This window comes from Rhinolophus sinicus, chromosome 3 (genome assembly GCF_057876585.1).
Source record: "Rhinolophus sinicus isolate RSI-liver-muscle chromosome 3, RSI-T2T, whole genome shotgun sequence".
NCBI lineage: Eukaryota > Metazoa > Chordata > Mammalia > Chiroptera > Rhinolophidae > Rhinolophus > Rhinolophus sinicus.
In genome coordinates this window covers 20,132,683-20,154,538 of record NC_142503.1, presented here as the reverse complement: position 1 = coordinate 20,154,538, position 21,856 = coordinate 20,132,683, and the positions used below count along the sequence as shown (strand labels likewise).

At 35.7% G+C, this 21,856-nt stretch overlaps 1 pseudogene; it reads left to right on the top strand.

The window, feature by feature from the left end:
• Positions 1 to 18,761, top strand: part of LOC148758461 (transmembrane protein 125-like) — a 72,166-nt pseudogene extending 53,405 nt beyond the window's left edge.
• The last annotated feature ends 3,095 nt before the right edge of the window (positions 18,762 to 21,856 follow it).

The following is a 21,856-nucleotide window of genomic DNA, read 5'->3' as shown; positions in this document are numbered from 1 at the left end:
AGAAAGAAGTCATTGGGGGCCAGATCAGCTGAGTAGGGAGGATGTTCCAATTTTTAGCCAGTAAACAAACAATTCAGTTGTTTGTTTACTGGCTAAAAATTCCCTCACAGACAGTGCCATGTGAGCTGGTGTATTGTCATGATGCAAGAGCCATGAATTGTTGGCGAAAAGTTCAGGTCATCTAACTTTTTCACAGTCTTTTCAGCACTTCCAAATAGTAAACTTGGTTAACTGTTTGTCCAATTCGCACAAATTCATAATGAATAATCCCTCTGATATCAAAAAAGGTTAGCAATATTGTTGCAACAAGTTCGCGAACTTGTCGGTGTGTCTGATTATTTATAGATGCTGCAAAATGCAGTTTCTTAAGCACTTTGAAATTCTTTGAGGGTAATTAATTTGTTTTATTTCAATTTCTCTAACAGAATCTATAAAAATCATCTATTTAGGGATCTATTTTATGTATTAATATTTATGAGTATTATATAAATATATATAATTTTGCAGAAATTATATTAAATAGCTCTATTTTAGTATGTGAATAGTATTGGTATATCTTAAAATTATATGAATTCAAAATTTTGACCTGAAATACTTTGGAATGTGTATTTTATATAAGCTATTTTTAAACAGAAATATAGATGCATATATTTAGAATAAAATAACATGTATACATAAGTATATAGAATAAAATAACTATAGTATATAGAATAAAATAACTTATGTATCTTATGTATGCATATTAGGTCTGTTAATATGTGGAAAAAGGAGAGATGTCATTAGAAGAGTATATGTATGAATTTATTTTGTGATTTAGTTCAATTTAGAATTTCATTCAATGACCATTTAGTGAATTCAAGTAACAAAGATAATATGACTGAATTCATTTGTAACCTCTTTTCAGTTAGGAAGTCCACGATGCTTTATATTTGTTTCTAGATTGCTAGCTTTCTAGAATAGTAAACTCCAATATTAAAAACGTCACAAAAATAACACAGTAAAAAAACACGTTTCAAATATAGCAACATGGAACATTGTATTTAAACATATTTGCTACAAATGATTATGAACAATTATCCTTGCTGGGAGTGGAAGTAGCAAAACTTTTTCTTTTACAGAGGTGTCCCTTTTGTTCTTGTGTACGAATAGAGGAAGACCCGATGAAGTACTTGGTGTGTCTACTCAAGGAACAACGTTCCCTAGCTCTTGCTTTAAATTTCTGGACTGAATGGTGAATGTGACATGGTGATTTTCAGATGCTTCTGGTTAGTTAATAGGAAATTTTAGAAACGTTTCAGCTTGCTTTTGAGAGAACTTAGAATTCCCAGTAAGAACCATCCTCACTCCATAATCAAAGCTATTAACCAAGTCGATCGAAACAATAAAATCTGACCTAGAGGTTTTTTTTTTAATATGTGTTTCTTTAGAAGTGAATGAAGCTTTCTGCCTACTTCATTGCTTAAATGAATAATTAAATAAAACAAAATGCTGAAATATTTGAAACTGACATGGGAGCAACTGACATATGAATATGACAGTGGCGATCCTAGCCTACTGAATGCCGTGGACCACATTTGCTCTTTTTAGGGTGATGTTTTAGTCCTTTAAATTTTGTTCAGTCAAAATGCTTGCACATTGGCCATTTTGCCTTATACAATCTGAAGAAAGCAATTTGCTGTGAATGAATGCAACTTGAAGATTGATGGTGCCCATGATTGTTTGATTACTAAAATAAGGCCATGAAACTAATTTTTAAAATTTTTATTTATCAGGATATTTCTGAAAATACAATATAAAGCTATTACAAGAAGTGTACATGTAAAAAATAAGCCTCTTTACTTCAAGTTTTGGAAAAATCCTTTTTTCAAAGTGTCCCTTTAGAGATTGCACAGGCAGAATAAGAAGTAACACAGAAAATCAAATTTGAGTAGAAGTCAGTAAAACCAACTGGAACAAAGTAATCTCCACTCAAAAAATGCAATTCGTTTCTAGGAATAAAAATATTTTTTCATCTTAATAATGCTTTACCCTGAGAGTATCTAAGAAAGTTTAACTTCTCTTAGTAAAATAGCATAATAATTTCAAACATGCATCCTAAACTCCAAGGTTGACTAAAAGTTAATAGTGAAAACGAGAGGTATGAGTAAGGACATGAACTTATTTTTTTCACTTAAACTCGTTAATTTGATCCACAGACTACTTCACCCTCAAGATTTTAAAAGATACAATTTGAAAATTGAATTGTGTCATTCTTTAATCAAACATTTATCACATATTAAATATATTGACCATTTAGTAAATGGAAGGAACAGTGCTCCTTCTAGGAAATCAAAATCTTAGGAGATGAACCCCAGACATTGTTATGAAGAATATAATAAAAGTTGAAAATGCTATTTTGTTAAACATTCTCATAAATTAGATACGATGGACTGTCAGTGCTAGCAGGCTTTAAAGAGTGAAGACAGAGAAAACACTTAAATTTTACTACAAAGGGCTAAAAAATATGGAGCTGAGCTAAATCACATGAACTTACTACCTATCACAAACTTTACGTTCTTGGTGCAGACAAATTTCCGAGCCCTGACCGTTTTTTCCCCAAAATGTATTGTTTTATGCTAAATTTGGTGTCTTAGTGTAGTGACAGCATTAAAGGATTGCTTGTGTGTGCTTCTAAAATGGGCTGCAGCTGCTTCTTAAACTATCATCTTGACTTAGTTTCTACATTTTTCTGTTTGAACATGAGACATTATTGGAGACCAAAAGACTAGCTATTAATCCTCTCCCCTAAAATATGTGGCAATTCTAAATTTCTGAATGACTTGCTTGTAAATTCTTCCATCACTTCATTTGATTAGTAATTGCTCCTTTTGGGTTAACTTCAAATATTTTTTTTTCAAATACTTCTTAGAAAAGGCAAGACTCGCTACTTTAGTACTTCCATGCTACAGCACTGTGTATGTAGCATTTCCATTTCCAAATGTTGGAGGTTCACTAGAAGGAAAAACTATGTTTTTAAACTGATTGGACCTATATATATTTGTGCAACTTTCTTTTTGCATTTTTATGTGGACTTTTCAAAAACCATACCTACCTGTTTACATAAACCTCTTTATATAGAAGTATAAGATAGGTTGGAAGAGGTGCTGGAAAGTAGATTACTACTCTGAGATCTGAGAAAGTGCAGACAAATTTTGCTTATAATTCTGTAAGCCTTCAATAATGTTTTAAAGTGGACATCAGAATTGCTTAATGCAAATGACATGCATATAATAAAAAGCCAGTTATTAGATCATTTAAAAAAATCTTTAGTTTAAGCGTAACCCACAAATGTACAATATTTCATATTTATTTCTATATAAAGACTTTTAGAAACCAGTGTCTAAGTTACATGAGCTGTAATGGACAAAGAAATATAAATTCTCCAGGTCATTATGAAAGCATACCTCAGGGTAAAAGAAAACAAGTGAAGTTATCTATGGCAGGTAACTTTGTGTGCCTTATAAAAAGGTGTCTAATATTGTTGAAAATAAGATAGATTTTTAAAAATCCTATTAATTCTATAATGAAACATTTTCTCATACTTGGAAATCTTGTCAAAAATGCAAAGATAATTATTTGGCATATTTATTCTGGGATTTCAATATGAACATTTAAAAATCAGTAAATTACCATGTCAAGAGAAGTAAGGGAAAATATCATATGATCATTATAACAGACGCTGAAAAGGTATTTGATAAAATCTAACACTTTTTCATGAAAAAAAAATCTTATCAAAGTTGGTATAGAGGTATACTTATCAATTTGATAAAAAAAATCAGCAAAAACCTACAGCAAACATCCTATTTAATAGTTCAGTATTGAAAGCTGCCCCATGAGACACATGAGATAAGAATGCTACTATTACCCCTTCTATTCATGATTTTTCTGGAGATTGTGGCAAGTGAAATGATGCTAAGTAAATAAATAGGAAAATTATTGGAGAAGAACAAGTCATTATTTGCCTAAAATATAATTTAGAAAAACTAGTAAAATTAATTAGTAAATTCAGCCATGTTTTCTCTATACAATATTAACACAAACTGCAAATTTATTTATAAATACAAGCAACATTTAGAAAATAAAAATTGTGTAATTATAACTTTTAGAATAGCTTTAAAATATATCAAATACCTATGAATAAGTCCAACAAAAGATATGGAAACTCACTACAAACAATACTGCTAGACATAAGAGAAAATAAAGAAGACTAAGCAAATGAAGAGAAGTACTGTATTCATGGACTGGAAGATCCAATATTGTAATGATATCAAATATACCCTAAGTGATCTACACATGCAATGGGATTCCAATCAAAATTCCATCTTCTTTTGGTGGAAATTGACAAACTGAATCTAAATTACACATGGAAAAGAAAAAGACTAAGAATAGAAATGCCAATCTTGAGAATAAAGTTTGGAATCTTACACTGACAAATATCTAGACATACATAGCTCTTGTAATTCAGCAATTATTCAGTATCTAATGGACTAAGTATAGATAAATAAAGCAACACACAGTGCCCAGTGATAGTCACTTGGATTTTGATAATGTTCCCCTTTAGTGTGTAGGGAAAGATGTTCTTTACAACAAATGTTCGTTAGTTGGATATCCATATAGAAAAAAAATTAATCTTGAGCCCTATCTCAAATTATTAAGAAAAAACATTATGTCTCAGTGGACTGTAGACTTAAATATAAAGGTAAAACTATATTTTTTCTAAACAATAACAAAGGAGAATGTCTCCAGGGTTTGGGAGTTGACAAATGTTTCTTAAGTCAGCTACCAAAACCCCTTGTTATAAAAGTAAAAGACTTCCAAAGTGGACTTTATTAAAATTGATTGCTTATGTTCAGTAAAAATCACCAATAAGAAAGAGAAAAGACAAACCACAGAGCAGAAGATGTTGGCAATACAGATATCTGAAAAAGGACTCACACCAGGAGTATGCAAAGGACTTCTTTAAATCATTAAGACATCTCAACTTAAAAAAGTAATGGGCAAAAGTATTGAAGAGACACTTCACAAAAGAAGATAGTCAAATGTCCAATGTGCATATACAAAGTTGCTCAGCATCATTAATCAGAGAAGTTCAAATTACAACCCAAATGAGATAATATGAAAAATGAAACAGAATGAATTAACTTAAAAATGAAAGTTAAAAGTTTACAAAGATAAGAATGAAAATTCTTGATGAAGGTATTAAGCCACTGGAACTCTTACATTCAGATGGTGGTTATGGAAAATGAGCCAGCCACCTTGGAAACCTCTATAAAAATACCTAGTACTAAAGCTAAACATGCACAAATTCAATGACCCTGCAATCCCTGTATAGGTGTATACCTGACAGAAATGAAAACCTGTGTGCACCAAGTGATGACAAGTTCAGAAACGTTCATGAGAGCAGTCTGAAACCTGGAACGACCAAATAAACTGTAGCATATTCATATAAACGATGCCATGCAGTCAACGTCCACGGAGGAACTACTGCCACGCATGATATCATGGGTAAATTTCACAAACATAATGTGGAGCAAACGAAGAGTCATAAATGACGAGACACATTATAGATCTATTTCTGTATAGATCAAAACCAGGGAGTGCAAAGATATGGATTCTGTGACACTGGAATTGTTCAATTCATTCATTAGAGTGGTGATTGCTTTGTATGCTCACTTCGTGATAATTCATCAAGCTATATGTGTATACTTTGCTCACCTTATAGTGTGTAGAAAAGACTTCAATCAAAAGTTTACTTTTATTAAACAAGAAAAAAATACGTTTGACATTTCTATAAAGAAAATGTCACTGAATGTTATATCCCTAACACACATGGAAAAACAACATACATGTATTTCAAACCAGAGAATTAGTGTCCCTGACTAAACACTGGATTCCTGGGTATGGTTAAGTGAATTACTTGGTTGGTAAATAGAATCTTTAGTTTGTACAACTTAAAGTAATTTCTCCATTTCCAGAAACAATATTGTTCCTCATTCACAGATGCTGAAATAAAACTGTAAATGGTTTAAGCAACCTGCCAACCATCACCATCAGAGGAATATGGAAAAGGAAGGCAAAATTATTAAAATCCTACAAGTGTTTTCTATTCATTAAGAAACTCTGTTGGCAGTTTCTTTCCTCATTTTAATCGGCATTATACTATTTTTTGAAAGTTCTGATTATAAAGAAGACAATGGACACCTGAAACTAATATAAAATAATATTGAATGTCAAAAAATCCTTTAATAAGAGTTACCAAAAAATAAAAAAATAATAAAGGCGACAATGAATACCAAGTATTTCTCCCAAATATGAGAGCAATGTTCCATAGAGCAACCTGCAGGCATTTTGTAGTTTCTAAATGGGTGGTGCTGTTTGAACTGCTCTGGTTTTGAACTTCAGAAAAATGGCTTTGTAATATCACATTACAGAGAGCGCTACAAAAAACAATCCTTCTCCTTGAACATGCCATTGTGTTCAGTGTTTTGCGGCTGTGTTGTGCTGTGCACTTTATGTGGTTTTAATTATTATTGTTTACGATGATGATGTTTTAATTGTTGATGTAGCACCCTAAGCATTTTGGTGGAAGCTTCGTAATAATTAAAAATATTATTATAATAGTCTTTGGAAAGTAAAGAAATAGCCAGGGCTCCTTAGAGTGGAGTTCTTGTGGGAACTAATTGCACCAAGTATCAACGTATTTCCCGTGGAGCAGTATGAGGTAAGATTAAAAATCACATCTTTTTGCTGCCCTCAGCCCAGTCGCTGCTGCTCCCACTGCCTTTGTGACTAACAAGGCTTACTTCTTTTTGTTTTGATTTGTTTTATTTTGCTTTTTAATTTGATCATGCATAGTATCAGCCCAATTCTCCCATCTCAATGGCATATCTCACCTTGGGGAATACACAAAACGTGTATTACACATGCACGTTGTCAGCACGTTTCTTTTTGATAGGCATTTTAGCTTTATGCAATGTCTGTTACTATTTATTGCTATGAAAAAAATTAAATTTATTTATTAACTTGTCTAATGGAGGAAAGATATTGGCAACAATTTGAACAATTTGCAACAATTGTGGTTTATTATCTTCTATCATTATATCGTAATAGTTTTCATTGCTGTGAAAGTGATTTTAATTAAATTTTTTTTCCTTGAAAGATAAAGATAACAGTTCATTAGTGCTTTGTTCAAGTATTCTTTCTTTCTTTTTTTTTTTTGAACAAGAAAATAGTGGTTTTCCTTGGGGAAAGCATGATGAGTGATTATATCCTTTCAAATGCCTTTCTGTGTTTTCTACTAACGTGCAGTCATTACTGAATCATTTAAAAAAACTTAATTTAACCATAGGTCAAGTAATTCTTGTGTTCCTTCTGTTACTAAATTAATGACCAAACATTGGGTGTCATCATCCATAGATTGAAACTCTTCTTCTTAAGATTGGAATTTATAATGCCTGCAAAAAAGACAAGTCCTACCTAATATTTATTTATTGGCTTTGTTTCTTATAAGTAGCACATGAACTATTCCAACTGATCAGTTTTCATAGACTTCATGAAGCTGAGAGTATGAAAGAATCCTATGAATCAACTAACAGATGTTCTGTTACTAGTCTTTGAATGTCTGACAACTAAGAATGATTTAATTCTATTGATAATTACTTTGAAAACAAAAAAAGGTACCACAGAATGGAATTTGCATATATGAGAACATGAGAATAATCAAAAACTTTTTTATAAAAACCATTAGCAATTAATACTCTAGTGCTATAATTTTATCCTGAATTCGTTGAAGGATTAAAGATGGAGGGGCTGCAGCATTAAGATGTGTTTCGCAGAGAATATTTAATGTATAGTATTTTAAGTTTTATATTGATGCAATAATTTGAAATTGTGCTTTTTAAAAAAAAAATTAGGAGAATAGAATATACAAAAATTAATCTCCTAAATATAATCTCCTAAATAGTCTAGCAGGTAGAATATACAAAATGCATACATTTCATTGATTTCCTTCTGAAATGAGCACAGCCATTGACTTTCCTACATTCTGACTGGAAGGTCAAAACATAATGGTGAGAAGACTGTGGGAGTTTCTAGAAGAAGTAGTAGGAAACAAATATTTTTCTGGTTAATGTCAACATTTTGCAAATTAAGAATTCACTTTTCATTTCTGGATAGGGAGAAGGGCAAATTCTGAAGAGTTCACCGAGTGTCCTGTTTTGTCCATTTTTCTATATATTCAGAGTTTTAGTTTTAATGACACACATTTTAGCTGCATCTGACATTTTCTTTTAATGGTACGCCAGGAATTCTTGGACTTGTATAGATGACCATTCCCACTTCCCAAGTAGAGTTGGTCAATTTCCTTTTGTTCTGCCTTTTACAGTATATATCCCATTTTGTACACTTTGGTTTATGTTTTTATCTCTCTCCACCACGTTGTAATGTCAATAAGCCACGTCGTCTTTCGCAGTGCCTCACCACATGTGTGTGTTCAAGAAGTGACTTGTAAATGACTATGTGGATGAATAAATGCTTTAGGACACCATACTCACTGACCCACAGCTGTGTACGTAACACTTTATGTCAATTTGGGAAGCTGTTTTAGAGGACTATCCAAAAACTAAGTATAATCAATATCTCTGGGTAGTTGAAATGCAACTCAGAAAGCAACCCTGTGCAAGTAATAAGAAGTTACTGAGAGCATTTGCACAACACCAATCACGGAGTAATGAACCGTCATACGTTTTGGCTTTGAGAGTTTGAAATTAGGAGTAACCATGCTTAAAGCCACTGAGGTTTAATCAATGCAGATTCTACATAAGGTCTGTAAGATGGAACAATGGCTGTCAGACATAATAAGACCTCTAGGAAAATATTAAGCATCACGAATATAAGGAAATGCTCAGCGTGTTATGTTGTGCTGTTGGTCTTGGATAATGACTAGATAGTGATGCAGAAGAACTGGGAACCATATGTGAGAAGATCATCTTGATAGAACCAAGATAGCCTCTCATACAGCAGAGAGTTTTGCTAATTCTGAGGGACTAAGGCATTAGCCTTAATGTAAGAACTTCATTATACACACATTTTCCACCAGAGCTCCAACTAATTATGCTTGGGTTTTGGAACTTTGATTCATGACACGGGGAGGTTGTTTTCTGATATTGAAGATGCAATTTTAATATTGCTCTATTCTACACTAAACCAATTATTTATTTTAATGTCTTACATGATGGTTAAAGAAATAATTCATTAGTCTAGTGCTTAGTAGGAGAGGCGTCAGAAATAATCATACTGCTTTTGGGAAGTAGAATTGGAACGTATAACAGTGGGCACAGAATCAAGACTGCTGTGCACCAACCCTTAATGGGTGTTTTGGGTACATGGTGGTGAGAGTGGGCTTGACCAGGCCATTTGGACATCTGCCTCTGCCTTAGAGTACTGCTGCTTTGGCAGAAGCTGCCAGGCTGCCAAATACTTTCCAGGTTTGCATCTGATCACCAGCAAAGCTCTGTCTCCTATTCCTTTGTTTTGTCTCTCCACACCCTATTATCCTGCTCTGCATAAATGCTCTCTAACTTCTGCAACCTCAACCCTTTACTACCCAGTAATGAGAAGGAGGGTCAGAATTAAACTCAGTCCCAAACTCTTTACTGCATCCTTTAAATTCTCTCACAGTTTTCTTGTAAGAAATTGTACAATGTGCAGATACAGAATGATGAAAACTGTGGTGTAGGGGAGAAATTACACAGATCAGATGAAACCCAGAGCATTCCAATTCCCTGCACTCATGTATTTCTTTTCGTTCTCATTTTGGATACTTTCCCTACGTTTCACTTCACTTTTGTACTTTGGCAGGCGCACAGATTCAGCTGCAGATATTTTTTTCTTTGACCTTAACAAGAATGAATCCCAAATTTCTGTTCAAATGAAAGCAGAATTTCCAAATACAGGGGTTGAAGTCAGCTGTGGATATGCAAAGGTATAAAGAAATGAATGAAGTAAGAACAAAAAGTAGAGAAACAGGAAAAGAGGATTTAAAAAAAAGCTTGTAGAATAATGAAACAAAATTTGAAAGCATTATGATAAAGTAATAACTAAGTAATGTCAGCATATTCATTATGTTTGGTGGCATTTTTTCTTATCTCTGTTATGGCTGCACAGGTTTGGCTTACACTAGTCATCCTGGCAAGCTGATTAAGAGTTCTGAAGCCCCATCCATCATTAAACCGTCTCAATGTATTATTAAAACAGCAGAACGACTTTTCCTCCAGGCAAACAGAATAAAATAAACTGCAACAACTTCATGCTGTGTCTATACAACACAGAATGAAATGGAAATTTCTCACTCTCCACTTATTTTGATCAATGTGCATAACTAAATGAGAGAGCTGGAACCACATTTTTACTTTGTGGCCTGCAGGAGCCTGCATGGTTGTCATGTTGATCAGATGAGAACACGTAAGTGTCAAATATTTTGTTTTTGTTTTTGATTTGGCCCAATTATATAGTTCAGAAAGTTTTCTGCCTTTCAAAACTGGTTATCTTTTCTTCAGTTGTTTATTTAAATCACACTGCCACATGAAATAATATGACAAAGGAAAATTTGGTATGTTTGGATGAAAGGAATGTAAAGAGGTCAACACGATTAAGAGATGCTTAGATTGATAACCAAAAAGATGGGGGAGAATTAGAAAGAGCATTTTGGGAATCTGTTTTCTGCACCTCCAATATTCGTTCATCTATAAAAAAATAAATGGTATTAGGTACCATCCAGGCACTTTTGCAGATGCATATAGAAACTAGACTCCCTTCTTCCAGGAAGCTTAAAATACAAAGCTAGAGGCAGACAGAAAAATATGTGATTACTTACAATGTAATGGGAAGGAATAACATAGGAGTTACAAGGCAGGTAGGCTGAAATGGGGATAGACTTGGGATTCACAGGTTTCCCACTGAAGTTACTAATGATAATGGCCATGAAGACTCACTATGCGCTCGGCACTGGATAAAGGTCTTTGCGAGTGTTAACTCATTTAATCTCTAACAAAATTTTGACAGAGGTATTGCCAATATTTTCATTTCACAAATGGGTAAACAAGTTTAGAGAGACCTTATCCCCAAAACACCTAAGAAGAAAAACAGATTTAAATCTAGGTCTGTCTCATTCTACGGTAAGAAGTCTTAACCTCTAGGCTGTAGTTTCTTTCTCGCTCTCGCTCTAGCTCCCCCTCTCGCGCTCGCTCTCTGAATGCTGTTAGCATGTTTTCCAATAATCAGGGAGAATGGAAACATTTTGCTATGGGAGTCAGCAAATGGCCAAAGATTTTTATGCTTTTACCTCATAAACATCAAGGTGTCACCAATGAAAAGGTTGATGTGACCACTGTCATTCTGGCTCAGGACATAAACTCAAAATTGCTGCATATATTTTTCTGTAACTGTAGATCATCAACAAACTAAAAGGAATATGACCCAACGTTCCACTGTTGCTTCCATTGTAAGACTTCTTATTCTATCCAATAATGTACAAAAGCCTGGGAGCTGCCACAAAGACCATCATGTGAGAAAACATTTAAATACATTAGTAGTTTAATGTAAGTACTGAAGGATGACCTGTGATTAATCTTCCCCTAGAAACTGCAATTCTAATTGCATACATTTGGGTGTTCATTTGTATGCATAAAGAGATTAAGACAAGGAAAATTGCTGCAGCAATGCTTATTTTAAAAAACACACAAAAACTTGTAATAAGGGAATTGTCCACTAATGAGGGAATATTTTTAAGAAATCTTAGGCATTTATAAAGGATGTGATGAAATATTGTAGAGAAGACAAACTATCTAGATTCAAAACCTAGCTCTGCTGTTTCCCTGTAGTGTGACATTGGAGGAAGTAGCTAAACTTTTCTGTGACTTTCTTTTCTCATCTGTCAAATGGAGATGATGATAAGAGTATTTGACTCATTTGTGAAAATTAAAGGAAAGAATACAAATGAAACATCAAAAGTGTTCAATGAATATTAGCTAGTAGTATGCAGTGGACCTGCATAGTTCAAAGGAAGAGTGGTATGCACCAAACATGGGAAGTTCCCACAGACATATTGCTGAGCATAAGCAAGCAAGTTGCAGACAGTTGACACAACATGATAATATTTATAAACTATACATTTTCATAGTTAAGTATCACATATATAAGCACATTTTTAAAAGGATACCTGACAAAGTCTTTTTCTCCTATCGCTCAAAAAAGCCACGCAAAGCACCAATACAGCTATCATAACCATCTAGGTCTTTACTAATTGTGTTATGTTAAGGAGGAAAGAATATCTGTAAAAGTTACACATTTCATTTGCTTTGACACAAACACGTACATATATGAATATGTGCAAGTCTTTGTAAAATTGGAGGGAGGCCAAGTTCTGTTGTTCCATTGAGAACAAAAACACATTCTGGATAGATTTCAAATGTGTTTCTGCCAAATATAGCCTTTTTCCTATTTTCAAACAAATATTGATGCCTTTTGCTGGTAGGATTCTTTAAAAGAGTAAAGCAGTATCAATGTTTTCCTATCACTAAAATTATGTACCTCTTTGGGAGATATTTAGATTTTCTTAATTTCCCTAGGATTCATTGGCATTAATGATTATGATGGATATTTTTGAGTCAAGAGACTGCTTCTTTAAATCCCTCCTCTGTGGCTGTAATTGCTACTGTCATTTTCTTTTTGCCCAAATGCACATCCTATATTTCCCTTCTCTGGCATTAGAGCTGTACCACATTCTGTTTGCTCCTGCAAGAGGTCATGGCCAGCCTAGCACCCATGATTCTCGAGCATTCTTTCTCAAGCCATGCCAGTCATTATGCTCACACCGCTAGAGTAGTCTCAGCAAGGTTTGTGAAAAGCATAGATTCTCCAGAAGTGTGGGACATGACCAAGTTCCTGGGGTGTCCTGAGAAAGTCAGATATCGAGGGAAAACAAAGCTCTGGTATCATTTCAACTTTTAAAGGTTCAAACAAATGAGTACCTGTGTCCTGATACTAGACACTAGATCCATCATTTTTTTTTTTGGTAAGGGATAAAGTATTCGATTTTCGATGACCAACCCATTTTTCAGGATTTTGAAATCATTTATTTTGTCAGATAAAGTACACAAGCATGTATATACATGTAAGCATAAATGAATGTGTATTCTACCTATCTATCTACCTACCTACCTACCTACCTACGTACCTACCTACATAATTGATCAAGAGTGCCAAGCACAGAACTTTTTTAAGGCCAATTAAAAATCCTTTTAATTTTAAAAGTTGACAGTTTAAAGGAGAATCACTCATTTTTAAATTAGTACTTTCTAACCAGAAAGTATATGCAGCATGTCTATATCATGTACGATATCACATTAATTAATTGGTTAAGAATTATTAACTATTTGAGGTCCTGGGTAACAAAAGGAGAGAGCATTATACTTAGCTATTTTTAATTAATTATACATAATTATTTTTAATTAATAAAGTAGATTTTGAAGTTTACAGAGCTCTTTCACATTTATTTTGCATTTTTATCTTTATACAAAAATTTATAAAATCGGTTAATTGCTTTTTATTTTTTTAAAGAAAACTGATTATCTTTTTCAAAGTTAATCACACTTTTAAAATTACTTGTTTTTTTCCCCAACTCTAATATTTATAATAAATGAAGAAAAGTTTTCAAATGAAATCACTGCTTATAGTTATAAGCTATCCTGAGCATAAATCTTTTAGGGTTACATAAATCTGTACAGAGCGCTGGCTTTAGAACTAGGTTTACCTTGATATTTTTCTATCATTATTTGCAGACTTTTCAAGTTAGTATAAAAACATTATCTTCCATTTAAAAGTAATTTTTTGAATCATAGCGTTTTCAGTCATCTTGTTGGAATCTTAAAATGACACTTGTTTTTTTCTGATTTTTTTTGTTTAACATACAAATCTAACTTTTTTCTTAGAAAATTTAGAAATTATACAATGATATAATGTAAGAACAAAATAGTCCATCAGAATCCTAGAATCCAGAATTTTAAAAGAAATGTTAACATTTTGGTTTCCATATTTCCAGATTTGTACTTGGGTCCAGTTTTAAAACACAGGTGCTATGCAGTAGTGTTTTATAGTCCATTGTTTTTTAAAAAAATATGTTATAAGTACCTTTTAGGTCATTAGATGCACTTTAAAACATGAGCTTAAAGTTGCATCCTGTTTTCTGGTATGCCTGTGTCAAAGTTATTTTATTAACTCCCTTTTCTTTTTCCTTTAAATTGCCTACTAGTTCTGCTTATAAAGTAGGCTTTCAAACTATCTTTGTTCAATGAAAAATACTTTGTATGTACTTTGTATGTGAATTAACTACTCATGTTTTTTATGCACTTTCCTTTGAGATATTTTTTGGGCATATTGATTTATATAAGAACTAATTTTATATTCAGGTCATCAGCATTATATCTGCTATATATGTTACCCATATTTTTCTGAATTTGCATTTTATCATTAAATTTAATTTCTCTTTTAAACTTAAATTTTAAATATAAAAAGGTGTTAAAATATACTCATTTTTCTTTCTGATGTTTTCTTATTTTAGTGTTTAGAAATTCCTTTCCCATACTAATATGAAACTTAATTAAGCCTCTTGCACTACTGCTAGTGTTGGACTCATTCTATTTGGCATTTTGGTTGGTTATAAATATATGTTCTGGTAAAGGAGAAAGAAGAAGGTGAATTTCTCAAGAAAGTAACAAGTTGCATGAAGGCATAGGTAGAAATGATGAGGCTTGAGGAAATGCAGTAAGTGTAATAGCTGGGATCCTTGGGTACTTGATTGATGTGCTGGGTGGATAAATAAATATTGGAGAATGAGGAACGTGTCATTGAAAAAGGGAAAATTACCTTTGTTAGAGAAAAAGTGCTTTTAAATTGGAATGATCACATCATGTGACATCTCAGTGAAACAGAGGTGAGAGAATCTTCTGGACGCACAGACTTGGATCTGAGGAAGAGTGAAAGTTACACTATATTTGCAGGGTGAGAAATTCAAAGGCAAGTACTTTTACAGTGTTAAAGAAACTCCAAAAACAGTGTAGGAAATATGATAGGCAGCAGAAAAAAAGAAACAAAAATACCCCCCATAAATTGCAGCAGTCATTCTTAATATATTTAATATTGTTGTTGTTTTTATAGCCCCGTGAAGATTTAATGAAAGCAATGAATGCGCTTCTCAGATAAATGCATGTTCGCACTATCTTGCAAACAATTTTAGCTGGTGAGATGATTCCTCTACACGAAGTTAAGGACCTTTACTCTAATGGATCTATACGACTTCCTCCTTAAATCTCTTTGCAACCCGAGGGAGCCTTATACCAGATAGAAAAATGGGATCTTCAGAAACACAGTCATGTTACCCTTGTAGCACATAGGTTTTAAATATAAAGAGTAAAGTGAGAATAAATGGAAAGACACAGACATGTTCACTTTATTTGGTTATTACTTTGTTCTTTCTTCTATTGCTCAGGCTGTGCTTTGGGTAGACCTCTTCCCTTGTCCTTCGTATCTATCCTTTTAATGGACGTGGGTATGTGTATGTTCCTTAATGGGCAACTGCCTTCACTGTGGAAGGCTAAGCATGATCTAGGTAGGACCCTATGGAAACGAGAGGGAGAATAGTTTGCTCAGGCTTCGACTAAAGACCTCAAGCTAAAAGTACGAAAGTGGGTTGTTCAGTTTCATACATGGTCCCATCCAGGCGCCTCTGATAAGAGCACAAGTGAACCACAACCAGTAAAGGGAGTACATCTGACTCATATATACTAACTTCAAACCTAGCAAATATTGCATTGGAAACTGATCAAGAACATAAGCCATAATGGGAATTCCATTTGTCGTAAATCCCTTCTCTTCATAAAGGATTAAAAAGGAATTTAACTCGTCATACAATTTGCTGAAAATGTTTGTGTCTTGTGGAAGGCTGTGCCTACCCAAGTGGAGAAGAGCAGACTACATTATTTTCTGTCGTATAATGCCAATGTTAATATCAATGAGGATTTCTTTATGGTCGATTTGATCATTTCTTTGAAGATGGGCCATTCTCATAAAATAATAACAGGCAAGTGGAATCAATTCTACTCTATTGATAAGGTTTATTGTCTTCTCTGAAATCATTTAAAAAGACAAACATGTGAATTTCATTCCGGAGAAAATAGACTTTGGTTACAAAAGTCCTTATGCCCTGTGAGTCTCCCTCTAGAATCATTAGGGACTTATTTTATGCGTAATGTGATTAGGGTGTTACATATATTAGAGAAACTCAGGTAAAAATGGAAAGATTTGAAATAATTGAAAGTAACAAAAATAAAATAACGTATGAAATGATAATTTCAAGTGACTTATGACTGAGATAATTTTGAGTATTTAAGCATCTCTTTTCTCTAGACATTTAGTGCTGAATTGTGTGAATACTGCACTTCAATAGAAATTAAAACAGCCTGATGAGATTCCATTAAAGGTGGAGATGCAGGTGAAATCACGTATCTCAAGCTTTTATGCACAGATGGCTATAACAATAGAAAAAAAAAAAAAAAAAACGGATACAGAAAAACTGGAGGAAAGACTGAAGCTTGCTGTGCATCTGTAGAAATGACATCCACATTGATGTAATACCATATGAAGAATTAATTCTTACCACAACAATTTAGTGTTTTAATTATGCTTAATTTACAACTGAAAAATATATATTCTTTAAAAAATCTGTGGTAATCACCCCCTCTCCCTCCCCACACAGACCATTTCATCTAGGATTCTCAACATAACAATTTAATCAAAAAGTAATTTATAGAATCTCCTTGAAATTCTTGAGGACTTCCAAAAGCTAATAAAAATAAAATTACAGAACAAGAGACTATAGCAATTGAGGCCATGAAATGACACACAAACATAACAAAATAAAGAAAAGAGCTATTAAATTTAAGAGATATAGTCTGTGAAGTTCCCTGCATTCTTTTGTTTACTTTTAAGTTTTGATGAAATGAAACACTTCAACGCAGTAGCTTAATTAACAACAAAAGCCTATTTTTGCCCCATGAGCCAGACCGTGTGCCATAGGTTCTGAAGGATGCTAAGATAGTCCCCTTATTGGGAGACGGAGGACTCTTCTGATGGGCAACCTTGCCTTGAGGATTCACCAGCAAACAGCTTTGCCAACACTGCCATACTGTCTACAACTCTTGAACCCAGCTTTTCTTTCTCCCCTTTCCCCTCACAAGGGTCAGACCTGCATCACAATCTATCAGCTCTCCCAGCCTTCTCCAACTCTTTTCCCAGTTTCCTTCACAGATGTTTCCCCTAATACATTTTTTGCACATCTAATTCTGTCTCAGTGTTACCTGCCTCCTACAGTACCCAAGAAACACAAGTGGTCACAGGCATTCTCCAGGAAAACAAGCAGTAAGATAGGGATTTACCGTGTTTCCCCGAAAATAAGTCTGGGTCTTATATTAAGGTTTGCTCCAAAAAGACACATTAGAGCTTATGTTTAGGGATGTTATACTGAAAAATTATGCTAGGGCTTATTTTCCAGTTGGGTCTTATTTTCAGGGAAACACAGTAGATGTGGCTCACTCATCATCTGGTGGGTGAAGAGGGCACTGTCCTGTTTGGTAGGTGGACAAGGCTACTCCCTTGTATAAGGGGTGTCAATTGCTAAGGATTTCACGCTGGTGACAGGAAAATGTCAGGTGGACAAGAATGCTGTGGTACAGCATGATTCAGGCATTTGAACATTTTCAGGTTAATAACGTCTATGAAGACAGTGGAGTTGGCTGGTTCCTTCTAAGTTGTGTTGGTGCCCTGCAGATGGGATAATAAGAGACTAAGGGCTGTTAACAAGCTTTGGAATCTTACCAAGAGGCCCTTATCTCCCATAGTGAGAACACACACAGAGATGTTCAGCAGACCGAAGATCTAATGGGGCTGCAGAGCTCCAGAGACGTTTCAATGCTCCCCCAATGCTCTGCCTTATTATGCTAAGGCCAGGGTTATGGTTGGGGAAACCTGGAGATACTGCAAGATATCTCCATGGAAAGTCTGGATGGCGGCGCAGGAAGATATTGGCTCTGCATTTTGCGATGAACCACTGGGCTTCAGAAGTAGACTGTCCTTCCTGAGAAAGCGCCATCGCTTTTTCTAGAGGCCTTGTGGCGGGCTCTGGACACCACTCTCATCCACCAGCAGCTGCCTGGGCAAGTGGTGGCTGGCAGTGGGCACTGTGCTCGGCCTGCTGGCCTTGCTGATTCTGGTTAGCAGCTGATGAGCTCGGCCACACAGCACACGGATCACATATGCCAGCCCCATCGTGTGGCCCTGCTGCACAGTAGTGGAGGTGCCAGTGCCCTCACGGCACTGCTGTGGCCTCGTGCTGCTGGCCACTGGCCTGATGCTGAATGGGCTGGCCACATACTCTGCTTGGATACTGGCTGCCATGCTGTCGGTGGGCATGGCTAGCTGCCTCAGGTTCACTCCCGCTGTTGGATTTGCTAATGTATTAGACGGACATGAGTGGACATTGCTGTCCCCTCAACTGTGAAGTTGCCATCTCTACCCACAGTGACCACAGTGCCAGTGTCTTCAGCATTTCAGGATGGTTGTCAACTGGCCAGTGCCATGAGAACACATCCGGCATCACCAGCTTTATCTGACATAGCCAGAGCCCTCCTTCCCACCATCTGCCTCAGCATCCATAGAATTGTGCTGGTGTGCTGGTGTGTGTGTGTGTGTGTGTGTGTGTGTGTGTGTGTGTATAACAGTGAGTGTATGAGTATGTACATGGCCCCAGAACTAGATAGTTCTTTTGTGGGATTGTGTGACCAAGAACTTTTGTGTACACAGACATCCATACCATTGAAAGGTGTATATGTGTCTCCTTGGAACTTGCTGTTTGGGTTCATAGAACTGTCACCGTCTGCCTGTCTGTCTCTGGCATCTCTAGGCTGAGAAGTATTAGGTTGGTACAAAAGTAATTGCGGTTTTAAATGCTAATTACAAAAAAACCGCAATTATTTTTGCACCAACCTAATATCTTGGCTCCCTGAGATTGTTGACCCCGCTTCACAAAACCCCTCAAATCCAATCCTGTCCTATAGCACCCATCATGGATTTCCCCAGGAGTGACTACTACCCACCCAAGAGACTGCACCAGTGACCCTTCACTGAGTAGAGCAAATGGTGGCAAAGTAGAAAGAACACACGCTGCAGAGTGTCACAGGTCAGGACTGCAATCCCTGCTCTACCACTTACTAGCTGGGGGACTTGGGCAAGTGACTTAAACTCTCTGAGCCTCAGTCTCTTGAGGGTCATGGTTATGGTAGGGGTCATGGTAATCGAATGTGAAGATTAAATCACATTATGTATGGAAGGACTGGGTTCGTACCAGATGTGCAATACAATGATGGCTGCTCAAACAAAACAAAACAAACAAAAATACTCTCCTCCTAAGGATATAGATGATACCCTCAGGAGCTGCCCCCTCCTCCTCTGCTGGATACAGAGCGATTATTAGTAAGTCCCAGATAATCATATTGGGTCTGCTAAAGAAGGAAAGAGACCAAATACACTGAAGGAATTGGAAAAATTAGCGAGCAGGTTCTGGCTTGAGCCGAGATGAGCCAAAATTCCCTGTGATGGAATGTTGAAGGCGCTTTATCAAAGAGACCAGACTATGCAAGAATGTATGACTATGTGGAAGAGTTGCTTTTCTTGGGACAAGGCATACCCTAGCAAGGACCCTAGGGGATAGAGTCAAGTTGCTGCTGCAGTGGCTCTTGGAGGCCTGAAACTGTGATGACCAACACTATGAGAAGTTGAAACACGTAAGTTGCCATGTCAGCTGTTAAAGGCAGGAAAAAAGAGGCTGACGAACGCAGGCATGCTGGAATGGGATGTATTACAGGAGACCAGAAGATTCTAGCAGTGAACAAACAAAACAGAAACAAGCTCCTAGATACAGAGAGCATTTTCATGGGAGGGGTTGGGAAGATGGGTGAAGGGGGAGGGGATTAAGAGGTATAAATAGGTAGTTACAAAATTGTCATGGGGTTGTAGAATATAGCATGGGGACTATAGTCAGTAGTTGTGTAATAACTATGTATGATGTCAGATGGTAATGAATTCCTTGGGGTGATCACTTCATAACTTTTAAAAATGTCTGTTCACTATTTTGTACACCTGAAACTAATACAATATTGTATGTAATATGTAATTGAAAAAAAATAATAAAATACAACCTCTTCTGAGTTTCTTGTTAGGAAGAGAGGCCCATGGGAACCATGGATAAGATGTTCCCCACCCTGTAAGAAAAAGTAAATCTGTGTCTGTGTGATGCAAGAGGTGGCCTGTGGTGGTCATTAACCTGTGTTTCTTGGAGTTGCAACTGAGGGGAGTGTAACTGAGCAAGGGCTCCAGCTGCTGTGCTCTGAAATCCATCATCACCACTATCACACTAGGGCTGACCCTCCCCATCGCTTTTCCCAGACAATGCTGAGTGCGGCAGCCAGTGGAGTAGGTCCTTCCTGGAAGATGGGGAACTCCTTTGATGGGCTATTTTGGCTCAATCCTTTCCATTGGCCATTGACCTTGCCAAACTTTCTTACACCTGCTTCTTCCAATCAACCTTTATCCCCTTTCTCCTTTTCTTGAGTCAGATAAACATCTTTGTCTGAGGGTCTCCAGGATCCCTCTGGTTCCCTCCCAGATTTCCCTCATAGGCATTTCCCCGAATACGTCTCTTGCCCATCTAATCCTGTCTTGGCATCTGCTTCTAAAAGATTCTGCAGTACACACAGGTGTTGAATGAAAACACAAGTGAATTTGTGGAGTTTAAGTAAACTGTATCCTAAATCTAGACTGCTTTGTAATACTAATAAGGCCACGAGTATTTGTTGTTTTCAATATTTACCAGTTGGCTTTCCTACATTCACTAATGATATCCTGTATTTTTAATCCACCCAGCAACCTTTCCATTCTTTCTTGCTTAATATAAACAGGAAGGATCATCAAGTAAGAGAATGTGAATATGTACAATTTCCCCACAACTACTAATAAAAAGCACTTCAAAACATGTGCCCTTCTCATCATAGAATACTTCTGAGGAAGGATGTGTATTAGAAAGTAAAGTAGAGCTATGTGCGAGGCAAAACTAATGAAAGTCAAGACCTCGACTTGCTTCAACATTATGATATATTCACTTTGTTTAGTCTTTTCATTGGCTTCAAATTCTAATAATTAAGGAAGCTCACAGAATGGTTTGCTGAAGGAGAATATTAATGAAAGGATTATTGCGTGCTTCACCCATAAGTCTGTCAAACAGGAAGCACACATCTTATATGCTAACGAACATATTAAACAAATAGATGCCTGTGATTGGATGCATTGATAAATTCCTATCTACATTACTTATGTCATTATCAGCATAAATATTTTATAGAATCTATGAGAGCAGCTTTCAGGGAATTGATGCCTCCAGAAATCTTTGTTGATCTGAAATGAAAAAATATCTTTGAGAAATAGGTTTGATTAGATGTAGGGAATAAAGGTAAAACGGACCCATCAGTTGGATGTGACAAGGATGTAAGTAGAGTGAAGTGTCATCAGATGGATCCTCCTGGTCCCATTGGTGGGAGAAACACATCGCTGCATAAACAGCTCTACCTGTGGTGATTATAGCCTCAGTGAGCATCAAGTTGTTGTCACATGATGATTTGCGGAAATGGAGACTCAGTGTGAATGTCTCAGGGTG